A 21,671-nucleotide genomic window follows, 5' to 3' on the forward strand; every position below is an offset into this window, starting at 1 on the left:
CAGGAGATAATAAAAAAATCTGATTAATTGGACCAACTCTTATTGATGGATATCATCAGCTGGAGGCAAGATATTCTGCCAGATTTTCTGCCTCAAAAAAGGAAACCCACATCAATAACATCAATAGGGAAAATAATTGCAGTACTCCTATCGTGGGCACAAGATCATTCCAATACATTGTTGCAGTATCTGGTGGAATTTTATAACCAACTTGAAGTAGTGTGGCACAAAGCGTTCTTCCTTCAATGATGCTGTAGTGTAGCTCCTATTTTCCCAATAGGCTCTGCGCATTGGAGTAGTATCTACAGCAGTAAAGGCCTAGGCCAGACGTTAACTAGGTCTACTACTGTCGATACTAGACTTAATTTTTGGGTTTGCCAGCTAAGCTCAGAGTTCGCTAGAAACTTTCTCGAATGTTCAAGGAAGGAATTAACTCCCCTGATTAGACAAGAAGGGATTTAGTTTCTGACAACCATAGAACATGACAACTTTGCTCTCCCCTAATCAAGAGTCAATCTCGAGAGTCGTGTGAGCACAAGGCAATTATTTTACTCAGTCAGTACGTGCATTCTTAGTCTCATCAGATTGTAGAGAAAAGGAAGAGACGGGCGTGTTCAATAAAAAGGTGTTATTTATTGATCAGTCTCTTTTCTCATACATGAGAAATGGATCGATATTATTGCAATACTTATAGTTAAGTAAAGTGCATACATTAAAAGCAATAGTATAAAATAATACTGTAAAAACATTGATATGGTTTCTGAGCCATATGATGTTTAAAATGATTAAAATATATTTACATACACATATACATTTGACTAAACGTACTCAACTGGTGTTTCTAAATACGCCTACCCCGTGTACCTGACCTAAGTCTAATGCGTGGGCGGGAATAGAAAGTTACAGTTGAAGTTAAGTTTGTTTTTTGCCAAGTGAATAACTAAAGAATTCTCTGTGAGGGGTTATTCAGTTCTGTACCTGGAATTTAGGATGGATGAGGAATAGTATCTCTTTCTCTGCTCTCGATATTCCAGGCTGCCTGCGAGGGCTGCCCGAAAGCGCCGGTGCTGGGTCTCTCGGCTTGAGATAGCAGCGCGTCTCTCAGCGCGTCAGGAAGGCGGGGCTGCTGCCAGCGGGGTCTGCTTCTGCTCTCGGCTTCGGCAAGTATGGCTGCTCCGTCTTGTCACCACGCGTGTGTTTGCATAGGGCAAGATCGGTAATATTTATACCTTAAAGGTGCCGAGATTGACGTAAGGATGGACATAGATACGTCAATAAAGATGTCATACGACTTGCTCGTTAGCACATTCTTTACTAAAGTTCTCTGTGAAATCAAAACAATGGCCGCACGGATTTTCCAGGTTGTCATAGGTTTGATTTGTTATGAGAACGTCGTATGCCTTATCAGGGGCTGGAGGAATGTCGCTTGTCTAATTAGATCTCAAGCGTTATGACCTAATCAGATAACACGTTCCTGTGCCGTAGTGTGACTGCGTCAGATAACGGTATCTGCATCATGGGGGTTTTCTTGCCTCATGGGCTGACTGTTAGTTAACTTGATAGTTAGTTTAACCAGAATAGGGTCAGGAATAGGGGGACTGATTCAGAACCTATAGGAATACACGACACCCACTCCACGCTAACTATGGTCATATTTACTAATCTATGCATAGTATAACATAGTACAACATACTATAGAGTATAGTGTATACCTCACCACCCCAAAATACATAAATGCATTTCGAAATTTTCAAATATACTGAAAAATTGCAGTCATATATATTGTATGCACTTAAGCTATGAATTAAATGCAAAAGTAAATACGCATTTGTATGCATTATTGCTTAATTTGGTATTTGAGAAATACACATGAAATGGCTCTTAATACAGCTATACAGAAAGGAAGTTCGAGACCATTTCATCACATAATAAAATATTCGTGAACATCCCAGCGGGCAACTAAAGTCTATAAAGTATCTAAAAATAGAAATTTTAGTTCTCTAGGAATAGTTTCTTACTTTAAGCAGAAGATCAGTGTCCCGGGAAAAAAATATGTAGAAAAATATTTTAAGGGGCTTGCTGAAAAATATTGCTGTCCGTGAGCTGGAGTGAAATTGTTCATGTGACTTTATTTTTAAAGTTGAAGGCCGAATTCAGGGAACGCCGTGTGCGAGTTTACTCAAAAGTCTCTATTTCTGTTCTGGAGAGAACATCATATCATTCAGGCTTTCGAAAAAACTGTCAACAGCTTCATGGGAAAGTTCCACTAAGTCGGAAATAGGGGTAACCATGCATTCGTGCGCATGATTGTCTCCATTGACATTCTGATTCGCATTGCTGACAGAAGGTCGTACCTGTTCGATGCTGCTTTCACCTTGAACTTCACTACTCTTCAATCGTAGTGGTGAAGATTCCAGGAATGCCGTCATCAGGATTGGCAGCCTTTGAGGGCAGCACAAAGCGTGAACCTTGGTAGGAACCAACAGTGTATCTGCATCCACTGGCGCATCCGATTGTAGCGTCAGACAGGTGTCTAACACGCATTCTTCTCCGCATAGCAGACACCTTAGTACAGGTAAAACACACCTTTGCCACATTGGTCGAAATGATAGAAACCAAGTCATGTTCAGGTCTCTAAGCCGGGAGAGTCCCAGGATTTTTGATATCCGGTCCCGGTATCCAATGGCTAGGATCGTATCTTCCATTGTCGCGAGAGTTTGATCTGTGACATGGGTTGCCATAACGAAAAATAAGGACTAGGAATAGGATTCCTGCAATTAGTCCCAGGATCAGGGGAAGTCCGCCAAAAATCGAATGGACGAAATCTGGAAAAATACCCAGTATGGCTTTGAATGGTGTTAATGCCATTGAAAATACTGTCTTAAATACCTTTGAGACCCCAGTGGTATCAGAAATATTTAAGATTTCGCTTAGGATTTCCGCGAAATGTACGGGGGAATTAGTTGATAATAATGTATGTATCTCTGCAGTCGTCCTTGCGACTTGTAGATCATACGTTTCTTTTGATGACGTGAGCCTTGTAGGCGTCTGAAGAAGCACTGTTTTCATTCTGCTTAAAGTATCTATTCGAATAGAAGTAATTTTCAAACTGGGCCATGCCCTTGCCTCCCTGTCTGGAAAGGAGCTGGGGAATAAAGAACGTCCACAGCACTTGACCTTCGCCGTTGTAGTTACTAGATAAGGAGTCCCGGGCATAAGACTGCAACATCTGCGGTCTACAATAAGAATGTAACTCCCATTATAGAGTCTTTGAAAGAATGGTTCTATTTCAGTTGCAGGTGCGCCTTGCTGGTGACATGAAAGGTTGTATGAATTCCCTTCACAGGCTCCATGCAAACTAATTCCGTTACACAGAAGCGTGCCGCTTAGTGACATAGCACAATTGTTGCCACTAAGAAACACTTTCTGTCCTTTATTACTGACACATGCATGTGAATAGGGCAGGTTCCAAGTTGTTTTAAGGTACCCCTTTCCCAATTTCTCGTACATGCCAGCCTGTATATATTTTTGGCAGTATTGAAACCTGAAGGTTGAGCTTGGAATATTTATTATTCCGTGGATTATCCATTCACTGACAGGTCGTTCTGACATTGTCATTGGTAATCTTTCTAGTTTTTCAATGCTCAAGATTGTATAATCAGCACCCTTTTGCGCCATACCGATTTGTCTATCAGTAAGGTTAAAGATTTGGAATAGTGACGTTGTGTTGACTAAACGCCAAGGCACATAGCCTGAACGCAGATTTTGTAACGTCCAGCCAAGCTGTACAATAGAACGCAATTGTGACTGACCATGTTGTAATAACAGTAAGTCTTGCGATAATATATCGATTGCTGACGACACAATGCTGTCCAATGAAAAAATTCTGGAGGACAGAGTCATTAACCCATTGTCCACTACAGAAAGTGATTTTTCCAAATTGATACGGTCAATTTCCCGTATTCTTTCTGCTGTCTCAATTTGAGTAACCTTCCAGGCCTCATTGTATGCTGCATATACAGAGGCTGCTATGAAACGCTTTTGACGCTGTTTGCGTGGTCCCAGTATGAAATCACGCAAGTCAGCACCATCAGTAAGTAAAGTTAGGTGTTGCTTAATTTCAGGCAGTGTGGAAGTCTGTAGCCATTGAAGGCATAATTTGCCCACACTGTAGGTTGTTATTATCCTTGGGTGATGTCTTTGGGGATATCTAGGGTCTGGCCTGGTCATTTTGAAACCCTGTGTTTTATTCAGGAATCTATCTTGACAGTTATTTGTATCTGTGGGCCAGATCAACCATTGTTTCCAATCAGGATGTGTTCTGTTTTGGTTTAATATATGGTTTACGTCTATCTCTTCATCTGTATCAGAGCTATTGCTAAACATTGTTGGCTTTGGAATAGACGGTTTATTGAAATCTTTGATTTTGGCTAAGCCAAGACAGGTGGTTTGTTGAACAGTGTCATTTAAAAATATCATTTGTTCTGGGATCATGCAGGCTCTAAACAAAGCTTCTATACCCTGTACTTGCCATTCTTTTGTACCCCAAACACTTTTCAAATCAACATTTTTGTCCCAATAATCAAATCCAAGAGTATTCATTTTTTCGAAGAATGAATCTGAATATATCAATTTTGTGTTGGTTATCATGGTTTTCATCCCTGTCTTTTTTGACAATTTAAAATAAAATGTTTCAGCATTACTTATGTTAAAACCTGAAAAATATGAATATTTGTCATAAACGGTTCTAGAGCTCCCTTTTGGAGGTGTAGCACAATGTTCCCATTGATTATAATTTAAAACATTTCTAGGTTGTGCAGATTTATGTAAAAAATGGTTACCATAATGGTTATAGCAATACATACTATCATAATTTGTAGAACCTTGCAAATAATCATGTTTTGTAAATTTAGCAGACATTACTAAGTCAGACATCATATTGTTGATGCTTTCGAAGTCCCAATCATCAGCAAATGAGTTTGGTTTTGCAAAGTCACTCAAGGAGATCTTGATTTGGTGTGGATATTTCAGGATCTCGACCGGACCATAAATTTCATAGTCAGTGTTGTCCCAGGCTACCCCACCAGGTATCGGATTGGCTGTGAAGTTGGCTGAAGAAAGTTCTGAAGAGAGTTCTCTTTTCTCGACGTGTGAAGATGTGTGTGGTTTGAGGATCAAGTTGATGTTCTGACTTGCTGTGTCCATTTTAGCATATTTTCCCTCAATGAAGCGTCCCAAAGTAAATACCAAGATGAGCCAAAGTATGAGGATAAATGCACCAAAACCCACCCAAAATTCAATCCATGGAGAAACCAGATATGTTTCTTTCAGTTGTTTCAAAAGTTCCTTCGCTCTGTCTTTAAAGGATTTTGATGATGGCTGTGTCTTTGATTCACTGAAGCCGTCAGAGGAATCATCGAAGTTGATGAAGTAACCGGATGCAGTTCTGTCAATTGTTCCAATTGGTTCAGGATTTTTGTTTTTTGCATTTTCACTTGGTACTTCAGTATAGATTGGTGTGTCTCTGCTAAATGTCTTTATTTGGGTTTTAAGAGGTCTGAGTTCTATTGCATTGTTGCATAGTCCTTCTTTAGGTGTTTCGAATGTGATGAGCCTTTTTGTTAGGACCTCTGTGCTGGTAGCAAACCTTGGTGTTCTGCTACTTATTGGGAGTCCACTTGGCCTACTGTTTGTTATCGGCCACATGTTGTGGTTTTACCAGGTCGATGGATACAACTCGGTTCTCCTTTTTACCAGCAAGTGGCGGTAGTACAACTGATCTTGTCCCGTTGACAGACAAGACAGGAACTGCTTTTCTTTAAGAAGGCCCAAATTCCTTCTTTACCGCGATCTTCTCCCTGACTAGATCCCCGACTTTTGGAATCCAGACAGGTCTTGCTGGGACAGGTGGTGATTCTTCAGTGGTTGTTGGCTGTTGTTTCAACTGTATGTTGCTCAGGTCTTTTCTTGTTTTGTTTAAGTCCTGCAAAATAGCCAAACGGTCTTTGACATCAAAGGTTTTTTCTATTACCACTGAAGTCTGACTATCAAGGTCAGAGATCAACATCCTAGTTCCGAATAATAATTCGTACGGACTGAATCCCTTCAGAGAATTTCTTGGCAAGTTATTTAGACTACGTTGGACACTTATTAGATGTTTGACCCACCCAGCTCCCGAACCTAATATCCTTTCTATTATAGATTGCTTTCTGCCTTGGTTTTTTCTTTACACCATCCCGTACCCTCAGGAAGGAAGTGAGAAGATTCCCGCTGGGCTGTGCTCATTTGGCCATGTTTCCCCCCAGGCTGGTATGCCTGAGTGAAAACAATGGTCAAACGTAACATGCTCTTAGCGTATATGCCATTTAGACTCGCAAATCTTTGTATAACAGTCCGGACGTCAGCCGAGTGCTGAGGATCTACATTATAAGTGGAAACTAGCCTGTATATGTTAATCGCAAGCCATTCTTTTTGCTGGTAATATTATCTGCCTTGATACGACGAGGTATTAAACTGTTTCTCTCCCCACTGCGATCTCTGTTGCAGTTTGGGCAGTTTTTTACAAACATGGTGTAGTGCAGGCTCATGCCTGGCCACCAGTACCGTGATTGTAATTCTTCCAGAGAATTTTTCAGTTTGAGGTGTCTGAGACCCTCGCCCATGTGTGCGTCTGCGATTAACAAGCTTCTCCTGTCCATGTTTGGAATCACTCTATCCCCCACTCCAGGGATTCGAGCAAAAGGGACGGAGTTTGCATCGATTATGTATGTATAATTGAGTGGATAGTTGATCGGTAACGCTGAGCAGTCGCCTTTTGATGACGTTTTCACTGCCAGCATTGTTTCACCGTCAATGTATTTTAATGTACGCTTTTTTCGATCTACGGGAGCCGGTTTAGTGGCTGCCGCTGCGGCTGCTTCAGCCAATGAATTCCCCACAACGTGAACGCCATCACGCTGATGACTCAGTGAGTGTGTCACGTGAGTCTTTGGTAGTTCTTTTTTCAAAAGAGCTACTTGTTCCCAGAGCAGTTTCTGCTTTATTGGTGCATCTGTGTCATCTTTGTAACCGTTCTGAATCCATGTCTGCAAATCCTTGTTATATGCTTTGACGCAGTAATATGAATCTGACACTATAAGTGTCGGGAATTCGCGATCCGCATTATCTAGCGCCATTTTCAAAGCTATTATTTCAGTTTGTAGTTCTGAATTAGTTTCTACTGAGTGTGATTTTGTTAATAGAGGTCTTAGTTTACCTCCGCGCCACACTTCTTTTGTAATCTCACATGTGGGGTTGTATGCTTGCTCTCCCCAAACGGAGGGTTGAGCATGTCCGTCTGTATAGATTACACAGGCGTAATGTCGTAGAGGCAGAATGTCGATTGGCAGAGGATACGTCTTTTCATATTTTAGATTTTTCAATTCTTCTAGTTCTTAGAAAATTGTCAACCATGCTATACTTGATAATTCATATCCTACGTACAGGACTGTCAGATGGGCAATTCTGGACTTTTTAAAGTTGAATTTGTAACCCTCTGCAGCGAACCCAAGTATTATGGTGTTCACTCTTTTCAAGTGAGTATCCAAGTCATCATCTGTTAAGTAAATGTCATCGACATAAGATAATGCTTCATCATCATATAGTTGTAGTAATTCTGTTACTCTCGCTGAGAATACCCCTGGGCTGTTCTTGTACCCCTGGGCTAACCGACAGAATTGTTTTTGAGTGCCATTTACTGAGAATGCAGTTAAATATCTGCTCTCTGGTGCTATGTTTTGACAAAAGAATCCATTGGAGATGTCCAAGGTTGTTTTCTATTTTTTGCGCACTATGTTATTCATTAGTGCAGCACTGTGTGAGTTTTGCACTGCAAAGGTTTTGCAACATGTGTTAAGGTGTCGGTAATCCAAAACTAGACGATATGAATTGTCTGGTTTGGAGACCGGAAACAAAGGATTGTTCATTTGTGAGGTACCCCCTGGTATTCTAGCTGATCTAGTATTTCATTTACTTGTTTTTTAGCTTCTTGCTTAATTGGGTACTGCCTTTGTGCAGTAGGTTGTGATTTTAACTGGATTTTGTGAGGAGGGGAGTCCTCATCCCATCCTACATGATTTTTATATAAAGCAGGTGCTAAGGCCACTGCCCACTTTCTAGCAAGTGTGTATTTTTTATGAATCGGGATTTGATTCGAGAAGGCAGGCATAATTACTTCTTCACCATGAGGGCACTCCCTGACAAACTCTGGTGGCCAGTCTTTTTCAGCTAGAAGGATGTCATAACCCTTTGAGAGGTTATCCCAAAATAGTCCCCTTATTTTCCTAGTCTTATCTCCCTCTATACGTAATGTTATCTCGTATATCTTGTGGGGCTTGCTAACTCTGGTGTCTGCAGTTTCCACTTGAAGGTATTCATTCGTGTCCACTGTCTCCAGATGATTCATAAGGACTTTGCGAGCTATGCTCACCTCTGCTGCGCTGTCTAGCATTGTCTGAGCCCATTCTCCGTTTTTCAGTTGTGTCCTCAGTATTCTCGGCATTTTTAACTACCTTGATACTGGCTACCTTCTTTTTTGGAAATTGTAATTTCTTTTTTAGCTGAGCAGGTTCCTTGTCTTTGGACTTGGCGTGCTCTTCTGATCGTCCTCTTCTTTCCGATTTCTGCGAGGAAGTCTGAAAAGATTGAGAGGGACGTGTATCAATGTCTTGATATCTATCAGGTTTTTTAATATTATCCCTATTTCTAAGGTTATATCTATTCCCAGAGGGGTCACTCTGCGGTGACCTCTGTCTTTGGTTTGGAGATTTCTCTCTTCGCCTAGGAGACCTTCCTCGGGACTGGAATTTCTTTTCTTTAGGATTGGATTGTTTGTTTCCATCCCAGTTCTTTTTTGGTGAATTATTATTATTAAAAAATATTTTTTCTGGACTTGTAGTCAGTTGCGGTTTTACTGGTATTCCACCTAGGCTATCTCTGCCTAGTTCCTCATAGGATTTTTCTATGATTCTGGCAATTTCAGCTGGTTGGTCTGCTATATCTGTCTCTTTTAACCTCTGGCGGATCGCCACGTTTGCTGCTTCACCTTTTATGTTGGCTAATAATATAGCCGAGACCTGCTTGAAGTCTTTCAGTAATTTCATACCAAGAGTTAAAGCAGGTTCTGGACCGTATTCATCTTGAATTTGTTTTAGCACATCTGGTATTACCGAAATGGATGGAACACCGTGCGTTTTTGTGTAGATTGAAGCAAAGACTGTACCCCAAGTGTCACAGTCCTCTATGTGTGGTGCGATTCCCATTGGGAGACATATAGTCAGAATCCTGTGTTTTTCCAGCGGGGTGGTGTCAGGAAACACCGCCTCTATTTGGGTGATTTTTTGTGCCAACCAGAATGGTATTTGTTCCCGTTTAGCTGGAACTTTACCTAGGCAGGATTGGATGTTCTGTGGTGTGATTTTATTTGTGTTCCCCTGGTGAGGGGTCAGCTGTGGAAGTTTAATCGCTGGCTGAATTGTTGAAGTCCGCATTACATACTGAACTAATTGTCTATGAATTTTTAGTAATTGTTTTAGCTGTATTAACAGCTCTGCTGCAGGCATTCTATCGATGTCTGGATGTGGTGTGTATCCGGCTAAGACCGGCCACGTTGCTCCTGGTCTTCCTAAAGGACCGAGCCTTGTAATGTGATTGTTATGTATTAGGGCGCCATCAAATAAGAGCAAATGCTCTTGGAATTTGAGTGGTACTTCCACCTCCTCGAAAGGAGTGTACGTTTCAGGAGGTTCCTCTACTTTGTAATAGTGGAAGTACTTTGTTACAGCATTTGCTGCTGGAAAATGTATCCATGAATAGTATACCTCTGTCTGCCGATATTCGTGTGCCTCAATTACGAATATGACTGTGCCACCTCTAGGTGTCAGTCCATTTTCTATAAGTTTTAAGGTTATAGATCTCCTTTTAATGACCGGAATGAGTGTTATATTCGGGTCTGCTGCTTGCATGGTAGCATCAGCATCTGCGAGTTCAGTAGCTAATCTAACTGCCTCTCTTTCTTCATCACTGTCTCCCATTTTACAGACAGGATGGTATTATGTCTATTTGCAGATCAGGTTTCTTTATGGAACAAAGATTAGATGCACAATATTTTGGAACTGTTTATCCTTCAACGTTGACTTGACCAAGAACCATACATAGGAGTTCCCTCCTGCGAGGTTTTGGAGGATATAACCTTTCACCCACTCCAGACGTCTTTGGAGTATTTGGGAAAAGGGGTCTGAGTGAGAAAGCACGACTGAGTTACTCTAAATGTCTTACGTTAGTTTTATCGCCCTTTCCAAACGCGTTGGGCGCCATGTAGTGTAGCTCCTATTTTCCCAATAGGCTCTGCGCATTGGAATAGTATCTACAGCAGTAAAGGCCTAGGCCAGACGTTAACTAGGTCTACTACTGTCGATACTAGACTTAATTTTTGGGTTTGCCAGCTAAGCTCAGAGTTCGCTAGAAACTTTCTCGAATGTTCAAGGAAGGAATTAACTCCCCTGATTAGACAAGAAGGGATTTAGTTTCTGACAACCATAGAACATGACAACTTTGCTCTCCCCTAATCAAGAGTCAATCTCGAGAGTCGTGTGAGCACAAGGCAATTATTTTACTCAGTCAGTACGTGCATTCTTAGTCTCATCAGATTGTAGAGAAAAGGAAGAGACGGGCGTGTTCAATAAAAAGGTGTTATTTATTGATCAGTCTCTTTTCTCATACATGAGAAATGGATCGATATTATTGCAATACTTATAGTTAAGTAAAGTGCATACATTAAAAGCAATAGTATAAAATAATACTGTAAAAACATTGATATGGTTTCTGAGCCATATGATGTTTAAAATGATTAAAATATATTTACATACACATATACATTTGACTAAACGTACTCAACTGGTGTTTCTAAATACGCCTACCCCGTGTACCTGACCTAAGTCTAATGCGTGGGCGGGAATAGAAAGTTACAGTTTAAGTTAAGTTTGTTTTTTGCCAAGTGAATAACTAAAGAATTCTCTGTGAGGGGTTATTCAGTTCTGTACCTGGAATTTAGGATGGATGAGGAATAGTATCTCTTTCTCTGCTCTCGATATTCCAGGCTGCCTGCGAGGGCTGCCCGAAAGCGCCGGTGCTGGGTCTCTCGGCTTGAGATAGCAGCGCGTCTCTCAGCGCGCCAGGAAGGCGGGGCTGCTGCCAGCGGGGTCTGCTTCTGCTCTCGGCTTGAGCAAGTATGGCTGCTCCGTCTTGTCACCACGCGTGTGTTTGCATAGGGCAAGATCGGTAATATTTATACCTTAAAGGTGCCGAGATTGATGTAAGGATGGACATAGATACGTCAATAAAGATGTCATACGACTTGCTCGTTAGCACATTCTTTACTAAAGTTCTCTGTGAAATCAAAACAATGGCCGCACGGATTTTCCAGGTTGTCATAGGTTTGATTTGTTATGAGAACGTCGTATGCCTTATCAGGGGCTGGAGGAATGTCGCTTGTCTAATTAGATCTCAAGCGTTATGACCTAATCAGATAACACGTTCCTGTGCCGTAGTGTGACTGCGTCAGATAACGGTATCTGCATCATGGGGGTTTTCTTGCCTCATGGGCTGACTGTTAGTTAACTTGATAGTTAGTTTAACCAGAATAGGGTCAGGAATAGGGGGACTGATTCAGAACCTATAGGAATACACGACAATGCAACATATCAACAGCTACATACAGTTACCACAAACTGTGGATTTTGCGTATGTCAAAGAAGATTTGTATGCTTTTGTTGGCCTACCACATGTAGCTAGATCAATTTAAGCAGCACATATTGCCTTGGTGGCAACAATCAACTGAAAATAAGTCTAATGCAATCTTAACAAATAAAATTCAATCACTGTACAAGCTGTCTTTGTTTTTTGTGTCATACTTTTTTATTAGATATCACGAGGGAGAGAACATGACAGTGAGACAATGATACATCAGTACTTCATGGGACTGAAATGTTACAGATACATCTGTATACTGATGGGGAAGTATTTGCGAGGTAAGCGGAGGGGGAGAGGGAGAGGGGAAAGGTGAAAGGGTTGGAGGTAGTGGATCTTGTACAGATAGGAACATCTTCATTGTCAACAGTGGAGCAGCTCATAGCATTCACAAGTTGTCTTTGTAAATGATCTGTATATCCAAAGTGTGTTTATCTTTCACAGGATAAACCCTAGTTCCCTTTTTACTTCACAACAGCAGCATATAACTGCAATTGCCACAACGCTGACATTTCTAAATGAAGATGACATGTGCAGGAACCTAAAACAAATTAAAACAATCTTACTTTAACTTGCCCTTTCACGAAAATATCTAGCACAGACTTTTATTCTATTTAGGATAATAGTTGATTTTAAATGCCATAATATGCAAATATATACTTACATTCATGTGAAGAAGTTTCAATAACATCTTGACGTCGGTCAATTCCTTCCTCTTCACTACCATCATATTCTTTGGTATTTTAACATCCTGGTCTTCTTCATCTGTAATGTATGAGATGTTCCATCACAGGGCTTATCAAGTGAGTAGAGGAGGGTTTCCATCTGTCTTGTCCAGACATCAAAATCTGTCCTTTTAGTGCCCAAAAGCTTGCTCCAATGTCCTCCATGTTCTTCCATGGGCTTCATTGAAGCGGACTCCCCCTGGTGTTGTTGGATTCCTCAGCAGTGCTATCACCATGGTTGGTTAGGATAAGCTGAGTCTCCCATATGCAATGGAAAAAAACAAAACATTTCCATACTGTTTTGGCTTATCAAACCTGAAATTAACAAAAAAAAGTATAGACAGATTGTACTTACCATCAAGCCAGGCCCTCTCTTGTTGAAGTTGTGGCTTTTGCAGGAGTATGGTGCTGTTTCATAATACAAAGGAATCATGTGTTGATCCTGGAAAATGCGCATAGACACTTGTGATGCAATAATCGGGTAAGCACACAGCTTGCACACTGATTGAATGAAAGTTTGTTTCCAATTGTAGTAGACTTGCTTTCTGTCAATCAATCAATCAATCAATCAAGACACTTATAAAGCGCACTACATACCCGTGGGGGTCCCAATGTGCTGGGGGTTGCTGCTACTGATCGAAGGTCTTGAGGAGTCTTCTGAAGGCCAGTAGGTCTTGGGTCTGCCGTAGGTTGGTGGGGAGGGTGTTCCAGGTCTTGGCGGCGAGGTGGGAGAAGGATCTGCCGCCGGTGGTCATTCTTAGGATGCGTGGGACTGTGGCGAGGCCGGTGGAGCGTAGCTGGTGGGTGGGGGTGTAGAAGCTGAGTCGTTTGTTGAGGTATGCTGGGCCAGTGTTGTGAAGAGCTTTGTGCGCGTGGAGGAGGAGCTTGAAGGTTACCCTCTTGTTGACGGGGAGCCAGTGCAGGTGTCTCAGGTGAGGTGTGATGTGGTTGCGGCGGGGGATGTCGAGGACCAGGCGTGCACAGGTGTTCTGGATGCGTTGCAGCCGTCTCAGGAGCTTGGCCGACGTTCCTGCATATAGGGCGTTTCCGCTGTCCAGCCTGCTGGTGACGAGGGCCTGGGTGACTGTTTTTCTTGTTTCTGTGGGGATCCACTTGAAGATCGTGCGGAGCATTCGGAGGGTGTTAAAGCAGGATGAGGAGACGGCGTTGACCTGTTTAGTCATGGAGAGGGTGGAGTCAAGGATGACCCCTAGGTTGCGTGCGTGGTCAGTGGGTGTCGGTGCTGTTCCCAGTGTTGTCGGCCACCAGGAGTCGTCCCAGGCTGAGGAGGTGGGGCCGAGGATGAGGACCTACGTTTTGTGTGAGTTCAGCTTCAGTCGGCTGTTCTTCATCCATTCGGCGACGTCCTTCAATCCTTCATGGAGGTTGGTTTTGGCAGTGTGAGGGTCTTTAGTGAGGGAGAGGATCAGCTGGGTGTCGTGGGTGTAGGAGATTATGTTGAGGTTGTGCTGTCGGGCGACGTGGGTGAGGGGTACCATGTAGATGTTAAACAGCATCGGGCTGAGGGAGGAGTCCTTGGGTACACCACAGATGATCTTGGTGGCCTTGGAGCAGAAGGGGGGAAGGGGACGCTCTCAGTTATGCCGAAGAGGAAGGATGTGATCCAATCCAGGTCCTTCTCCTGGATTCTGGTGTCGTGTAGGCATGTCCATAGTGTGCGATGGCAGACCTTGTCGAAGGCAGCTGACAGGTCCAAGAGGATGTGGGCCCCTATTTCTCCCTTGTAGAGCAGGGTCCTGGTGTCATCAGTGGTGCTGATAAGGGCGGTTTTGGTGCTGTGGTTGCTGTGGAAACCGGACTGGGACAGGTCCAGGATGTTATTCTCCTCGAGGTAGCGGGTCAGTTGCTTATTGACGATGTTCTCTGTGACCTCCGCCGGAAACTGGAGCAGGGAGATGGGTCGGAAGTTCTTGAGGTCTTTGGGATCCGCCTTGAGTTTCTCGAGTAAGGCGTTGATCGCGGCGTGATTCCAGCTTTCTGGGAATGTTGCTGTCTCGAAGGAGATGGTGATTATTCTCCGGAGATGGGGTGCGATGGCTGTGCTGGCTTTGTTGAAGATGTGGTGAGGGAATGGGTCTAATGGGGATCCGGAGCGGATGGTGTTCATGATCTTACTGGTGTCCTCGTCATTAACGCTGGTCCAGGAGAGCAGGTGGTTGGTGCGGGTGGTGGTCATGGGGGGTGGTGTTCATGGGGGTGATTGTGGCACTGAAGCTGTCGTGGATGTCGGTGATCTTGCGGTGGAAGAAGGTGGCCAGTGAGTCTCACGGGTCTTGGGAAGGCAGAATGTTGTTGGTGTTGGAGCTGGGGTTGGAGAGTTCCTTCATGATGTTGAAGAGCTCTTTGCTGTTGTGTACATTGCTATCTAGGCGGTCCTTGAAGGAGGCCCTCTTGGCGGCTCTGATGAGTTGATGGTGCCTGCGGGTGGCGTTCTTGTGGGCTGTGTGGCTGTCCGTTGATCGTTCGCGGAGCCAGTTCTTCTCCGCTTTTCGGCATGTTCGTTTGGAGGTCTTTGGTGAACCAGGAGGCTTTCTTGCTGGTGTGGCTGTTGGAGAGTGACTTGAGTAGGGCGAGGGTGTTGGTGCAGTCGTCGATCCATTGTCTGAGGTTGCGGGCGGCGGTGTTGGGATCAGTGGAGTCAGTGGGTGGGTTCTGGGTGAGGATGGGTGTTAGCTGGTCTTCGGTGATTTTGCTCCAGCAGCATCGAGGCATCTGTTGAGTGCCGTGGTGCGTGGTGGGCTTCCCGGAGGTGAAGTGGATGCAGTGGTGGTCGATGCAGTGGGGTTCGGTGGTGTGGTTGAAGGAGAAGTGGGGCTTGCAGTGAAGATGGGGTTGAGCGTGTGGCCAGGGCGTGGGTGGGTGTTGTCACGAGCTGTTTGAGTCTCAGGTTGGCGAGGTTGGCGATCAGGGTGGTGGAGTTGGCGTCGTTGTTGTTCTTCACATGGAAGTTCAGGTCTCCTAGGAGGATGTAGTCCGTGGAGGCGAGTGTGTGCGTGCTGATGAAGTCTGCGATGGAGTCGCTGAACTGTTGTCATGTGGTGGCACCAATGTAATATGTGTGCCATTCATTGCTCCAAACACATCTAGTAGGTGACCCAAAGCATAAAAATCTCCCTTCATATTGGCAAAATCCTCTTTTCGTGGAAACTGGATGAAGCACAACACTGAAAGTAGGTTGTTACATTCCATCTGATAAACCCACAATGCTTTGGAATGACCCAATGGCCACAAAATGGAATACCGCCAATAATTTCACTCTTGATGTAATTGCTGTGTGATTCCTATTGTGAGCCAGAAGACCTGGCTCCAGCTGATGACATAAATCAATATGAGTTTGCCTACTTAATTAGAAATGTTTCATTATATCCTGTTCTTCCATGGTGGCATGGTCTGGAAATGGTCTCAGTACTTGAGGCTGTCATTTTCTTACGCTCCCTTGGTTCATATGTCTGCAATTAAAAGTAAAATAAATGTGTTATACATTTTTACTAACATATTTTATAAATAAAATACACGTCATTTATTTTTCAAAGAACACTTTGCTTCATAATTTGACACAGCCTAATTTTTTTGATTTGCATTTGTTACATTTCTACTTTTTGGTAAATATAAATGTGTAAATATTACATTTTAAATGTATTCTGTACACATTTTACTTTTTTCTATTTGTTTTTCATTCTGTCAATGGAAGTGTGTGCATAACCTCACAACTATTGCATTTAACCACAGTCATGCACTGCATTATACTGTTTTTGTCCTGAGGAAGTCATTTGGGTATCTTCCCAAAGACGAAACACGTGTTGGCTGTTCTTTTTGTCTGGCTACTTTGGATGATCCTGTCTACGTAGGATCACCAACAGAAATCTGTATTTCAACAATAAAGACTTTTTTTGAATGATACAACCTGAAGAACCTTCTTTGGACTGATATCTCTCACTTAATATTGTATTGTTGTGCTCGGGAATCAAGTTTGTTCCTATTTAGTTCCTTCTGTGTTCACAGAGGGACTTTTCTGGCACGCTAGTGGTCGCTGCCTGTTTGTTCCCTTGAGCATCCGCTACATGATAATTGGTTTCTTTTTCACTTTTATTGGTTTTGCGCAAGACACTACCCAACCACGTACCGCAGTAATTTTCTATTTTGGGGTACTTGCAGCATACCATCTATATCTAACTGTTTGGAAATTAGACTGTATAATGAGTTCTAGAGTAGACCGTGAGAAGGTTGCAGAAGACCTTTTTAAGAATCTGAATGCAGGCTTACCTATTAGTAAGGCAGTCACCCAAGGAGCCCCAAGAACAAATGAGGGGTTGAGAGCTAAATTTGTAAGATTGGAAAAACTTAGAAAGTTTGAAATCTCCAAATGGTGGCATGGTGCAACCCTCAAACAATACATCAAACTAAACAGAGTACCACGGGGTTTAAGAGCACAAATATTCCCTACTTACGATGACCTCGAGGCAGACTTACTGAGCGCATGGAAAAAAGAACTTAATGATAATAGCTTTAGACTCATGAATATCCTCATTGAAATGCAGACCGAAAGGTTTCAAAAACGGCCATAGAGATAGATACCCTCGAGAAGGAGATTAGTGATCTAAATATGGCCGATACAACAAAGAAAAATTATACTATTCTTGAGGAGATTCTAGTTAAATATGAAGAGGATATCAAACAGCGTAAGGCCCGCAAAATCTGACGGGATGAAATAGACTACGCTAATGGCAGGATCTTTACTTTCGCCCAAAAATTTGACGACTTAATTAAGAAAGATCTACCCAGAACAGACAATAAATCTTCATCAACTAGTTGCATCAGCGTAGGATCCACCAGTAATCTTTCCAGCAGTGGAGATGAGGGTCTTAATAGTGGCCCTTTATCAAATCTACCCGACAATTCTTTTTTAAAGGAAGTGCAACGTATCAGAATGTGGAACAAAGGGAACGATATGAGATCCAAACAGGATCAAAAGGGAAGACAAGGAGAGGAAAGAGGGGAGGGAGGAGAGCCAAGAGGAAGGGAGAGAGTGCAAACACGCTCATGGAACAAGAACAAACAATGAATATTGAGGATGTTGGGAATGTACAGGTAATAAATCTGTCTAGCAAATCACTGTCAAAACACTTGATAATGGCACTCCAAAAAGGTATGAATTTTTGTCCTACATGGGTGTACGAAATAGCAGATGTTAAAATTGATATTTTCAAATTTGCCCGTCACTTGAAATTAAAAAAGTTTTTTGACAACAATCCAAAACCTGTTGCATCCAAATTACATGAAGTTGCATTTGGGGAGATGTCAATTCACGATGTCCTTAATGTCACCACTTTATTATCATGGGATGAAGATGTAGATGCACCTATCACTGTGTCACAAGTAGCATCAGATCTAGGACAATGTACAGATCTGAGTATCTGCAGTGGTTTAAAGAAAAAGTCTCGCTGGACCCCACAACTCTCCAGCGGCAACAATATTGATCTTTTTCACCAAAAGGTTAATATGGAACTAGACAGTTGGGACAAACAAATGATCAAAAGAGGTTATAGACCAAAAACATACAATTTGACTTACAAAGAACGACAGGCCCTGAAAGATCTATCTAGTGACCCTGACATTATTGTCAGGGAAGCAGATAAGGGAGGAAATATGGTCGTTATGGACAGAGACAAATATGACTCAGAGATTCTGTCACAACTCAACAATCAGAAATGTTATAGGAAATTGGACAACAACCCCATGACAGCTTTTGTCAAAATTATCAATACAAACTTACAACGCTGGCTAGATTTGGGCCTTTTATCTAGAGAGGAATTTTTGTACCTTAAGACGGACAAACCACGCTCTCCGTGTATATATACACTTCCTAAGGTACACAAAGACTTGAAAGCTCCCCCCGGTAGACCAATAATATCCGGTATCGGGGGGCCAACTGAGAGAATTGCTGAGTTTGTAGATGGTTTCCTACAGAATTTTGTGACTAACCTTCCGTCATATATTCGTGACAGTAAACATGTTCTGAATATATTGAATGACCTGAATTGGGATGAAGGTATGACCTTTGTGACTATGGACGTATGTTCATTATACACAAACATCTTGCATGAACATGGTATACAGGCACTCAAACATTTCTTGTTCCGACGACCGATTGAATTACTGAAACACTCAGAAATGTTAATTGAGATGGCATGGTTGATCCTAAAGAACAATGCTTTCTTGTTCAATGGCGAGTGGTATCTACAGACCCGTGGGACCGCGATGGGTTCCAGATTTGCTCCGTCTTTTGCCTGTCTCTTTATGGGATGGCTTGAGGCGAGGCATATCTGGGCCCATCCGGGGCCAAATGGCAGGAATACATCCTGTACTATGGCCGCTATATAGATGATTGCCTAATCATCTGGACTGGTTCAGAAGAATTGTTGTTGGAATTTTTTAATCATATGAACAATAATGAGTTCAATATGACTTTTACAATGATGTCAGACTCCAACAAGATTGTATTCTTAGACTTGGAACTTTTTCATCATGATGGTAAAATACATAGCAAAATGTACCGAAAATCCACCTCTTGTAATTCCATCCTGCATGCCAACAGTGCCCACCCCAGGAACCAGATTGATGCTATCCCCTATGGGGAGATGCTAAGAGCCCGTAGAAATTGTAGTAGAGAGGAGGACTTTATACACAATTTGGGAGACATTACCAACAGATTCCAAAAACGTGGTTATTCCAGGGAATCTATTGGTAAAGCTAAAGAGAGAACGCTGAATATCAGACGATCTGAAACCCTGAAGACAAAAAACAAAAAGACAAAAAATGGGGAAAACATGGTATGTGTGATAACCAATTACCATCCATGGTCACACAAAATATTTGGGATTCTAAAAAGAAATTGGCACCTACTCATGGCAGATAAAACCTTGACCAAATATATCCATAAATCCCCGAGTATCACCTATAGGAGGGGCAAGACCATCCAAGGTATCATTAGCCCGAGCTACCCAACACCACCTAAAGCTAAGACAATGTGGCTAAGACAGCTAAACTCAGGCTCACATGCATGTGGGAGTTGTAGCATGTGTAGATTTGCGAAAAAAGGTATCAAAGAATTTGAGTTTAACAACTCACGGAAATACAGGATAACTGAACATATTGATTGCCTGACCAAATATGTGGTATATATCCTTGAATGTAGATGTCAAAAGATATATGTCGGGAGCACGATCCGTCCCCTTAAGGAGAGAATAGCTGAACATTTCCGTGCAGTAAAAAGCTTAGACGTCAGATACCCAATTGGATGCCATGCAAAAACATGTGCGTCACAAAGGGGCTCCCTTGGCTTCCAGTTTTTTGGTATTGAGGTGGTGTACAATGATGCCCGAGGAGGTGATAGAATGCTTAAATTGAGACAATGTGAGGCTCGCTGGATTCTGAGGCTACGTGCCGGGCGGAATTAATGTAGACCATGAGCTTCACTCTTTTCTTGATGTATAAACCAACTCTATACGTGTGTAACATCAGATGTTAAATGGCGACAGATATTTCTGGGATGTATCTAAATGAGACTAAAATGTGTTATGCCAGAATACTGTTTTTCCTTTGTCTTTAGAGTTTATAGTTATCTGACGAATCATTTAGACTGTGTCTTTATACTGTAGACTATAAAATGCATCTTTTAGTGAAATGAATTTCACTTTATGTCTTGTGAACCTTGTATGAACTGTATTGCACATTTAATGTCCTGAAAGAATATTCCACTGTTAGCAATGTTGTATGTTACTGGCACCTCTTAGGAATGTGTTCTAGACAGTACTTATTATCTCGTCTTCTTCTGTTCTTTTTCTTCACTTTTTGACTCTACTTGTTACCTTTAATTTGTGGATTGATATATTCCAGACAGGAGATACATTTTATTATCTCTTGTTTATCTAGGAATAAGCTTTAGTAAATAATCGGCACAAGAGTAACAAAACCCCACTGTACCAGACCTGATAATTAATTCTACAGGTCTTTTCGGGGCAAACGAGCCTGTACACGGACTAGCCGGTATGTAGATTATCAGATAATGACCTCCTTTAAAACGAAAATTAGTGATAAGGTTTCGTAATAGGCGCATTTGTTAATAAGATCTATGATTGCCAGATCAAACATACAATACGGGAAACAATCTGCTTTTTTCCGTGTCTACATATCTAACTAGACTGCGAAGCTTCCTGTTCTAAGATGGCGCTAGTTGCTATTACAGCTGCCTTTGGAAAACATGATACATAGCAGTCCGTCCTCCATTTCTGATTATCGGAATACCAATGGCGGAGCGGCCGGTATTTAAGTCCCGAATACTAACCATTCGGCTTACTTATTGTGATGACCGAATCTGGCGGGAGTACTCTCCAGGACCGGGTAGGTAATGATTTGAAATGCAAGCCTGTGGTTATTGTTTGGTCTTGAAGGATTTAGACCGTATTATACCGCCTGACGCCTACACTCGGATCCTACTAGTTTGGCGTCCATTAACATTCTATGGCGTCTTAGTGGTCATATTCATCGTATTTAGAGGACGCCTATATGGTTTTTCTTAAAACAATGTGTCTTTCTTGCCCGTTTAACAGGGTGCATTCATATCGGAATATGTCCATGTAATTTTGATAGTGTCGATTGCTCTCGGGAACATCATTTAACGGTTAGAGTAATTAATCCATAAATATTAAACTTCTGATTGTATCTTGTTTTAGATGTAGAAACTACTCAAACTACTTATATTGGACCTGCTCTTCACTTCTACTATGATGAATCTACCGAATGGGTGAGAGAATATGCTAAATGGGACTGTACATTTGTCTCTTATTCATAACCATGATAGAAGTTATTGGGAGGGCGGTATACTGACTAAAAATGACTGCCTGTCTTAATTTTCAGTCCTAAATAACTTGTTATTTAGTCCAAATATATACTGACTAATTCTTCACATACAGATCATCATGCAGGAAGCACTGCTATAATCTAGTGTGAGATACTTTGGGATATTAACAATGTTATGTACTCATGTTAATCTCTTCCAGAGACTTTTAATTCTTGACTTCTACATGAAAATATATGGAACAAGTTAGTCCTTTGGAATTATTTCGTCAATTTGAGGTACAT

Source organism: Lissotriton helveticus, chromosome 2_1 (genome assembly GCF_964261635.1).
Source record: "Lissotriton helveticus chromosome 2_1, aLisHel1.1, whole genome shotgun sequence".
In the NCBI taxonomy this organism is placed as follows: Eukaryota; Metazoa; Chordata; class Amphibia; order Caudata; family Salamandridae; genus Lissotriton; species Lissotriton helveticus.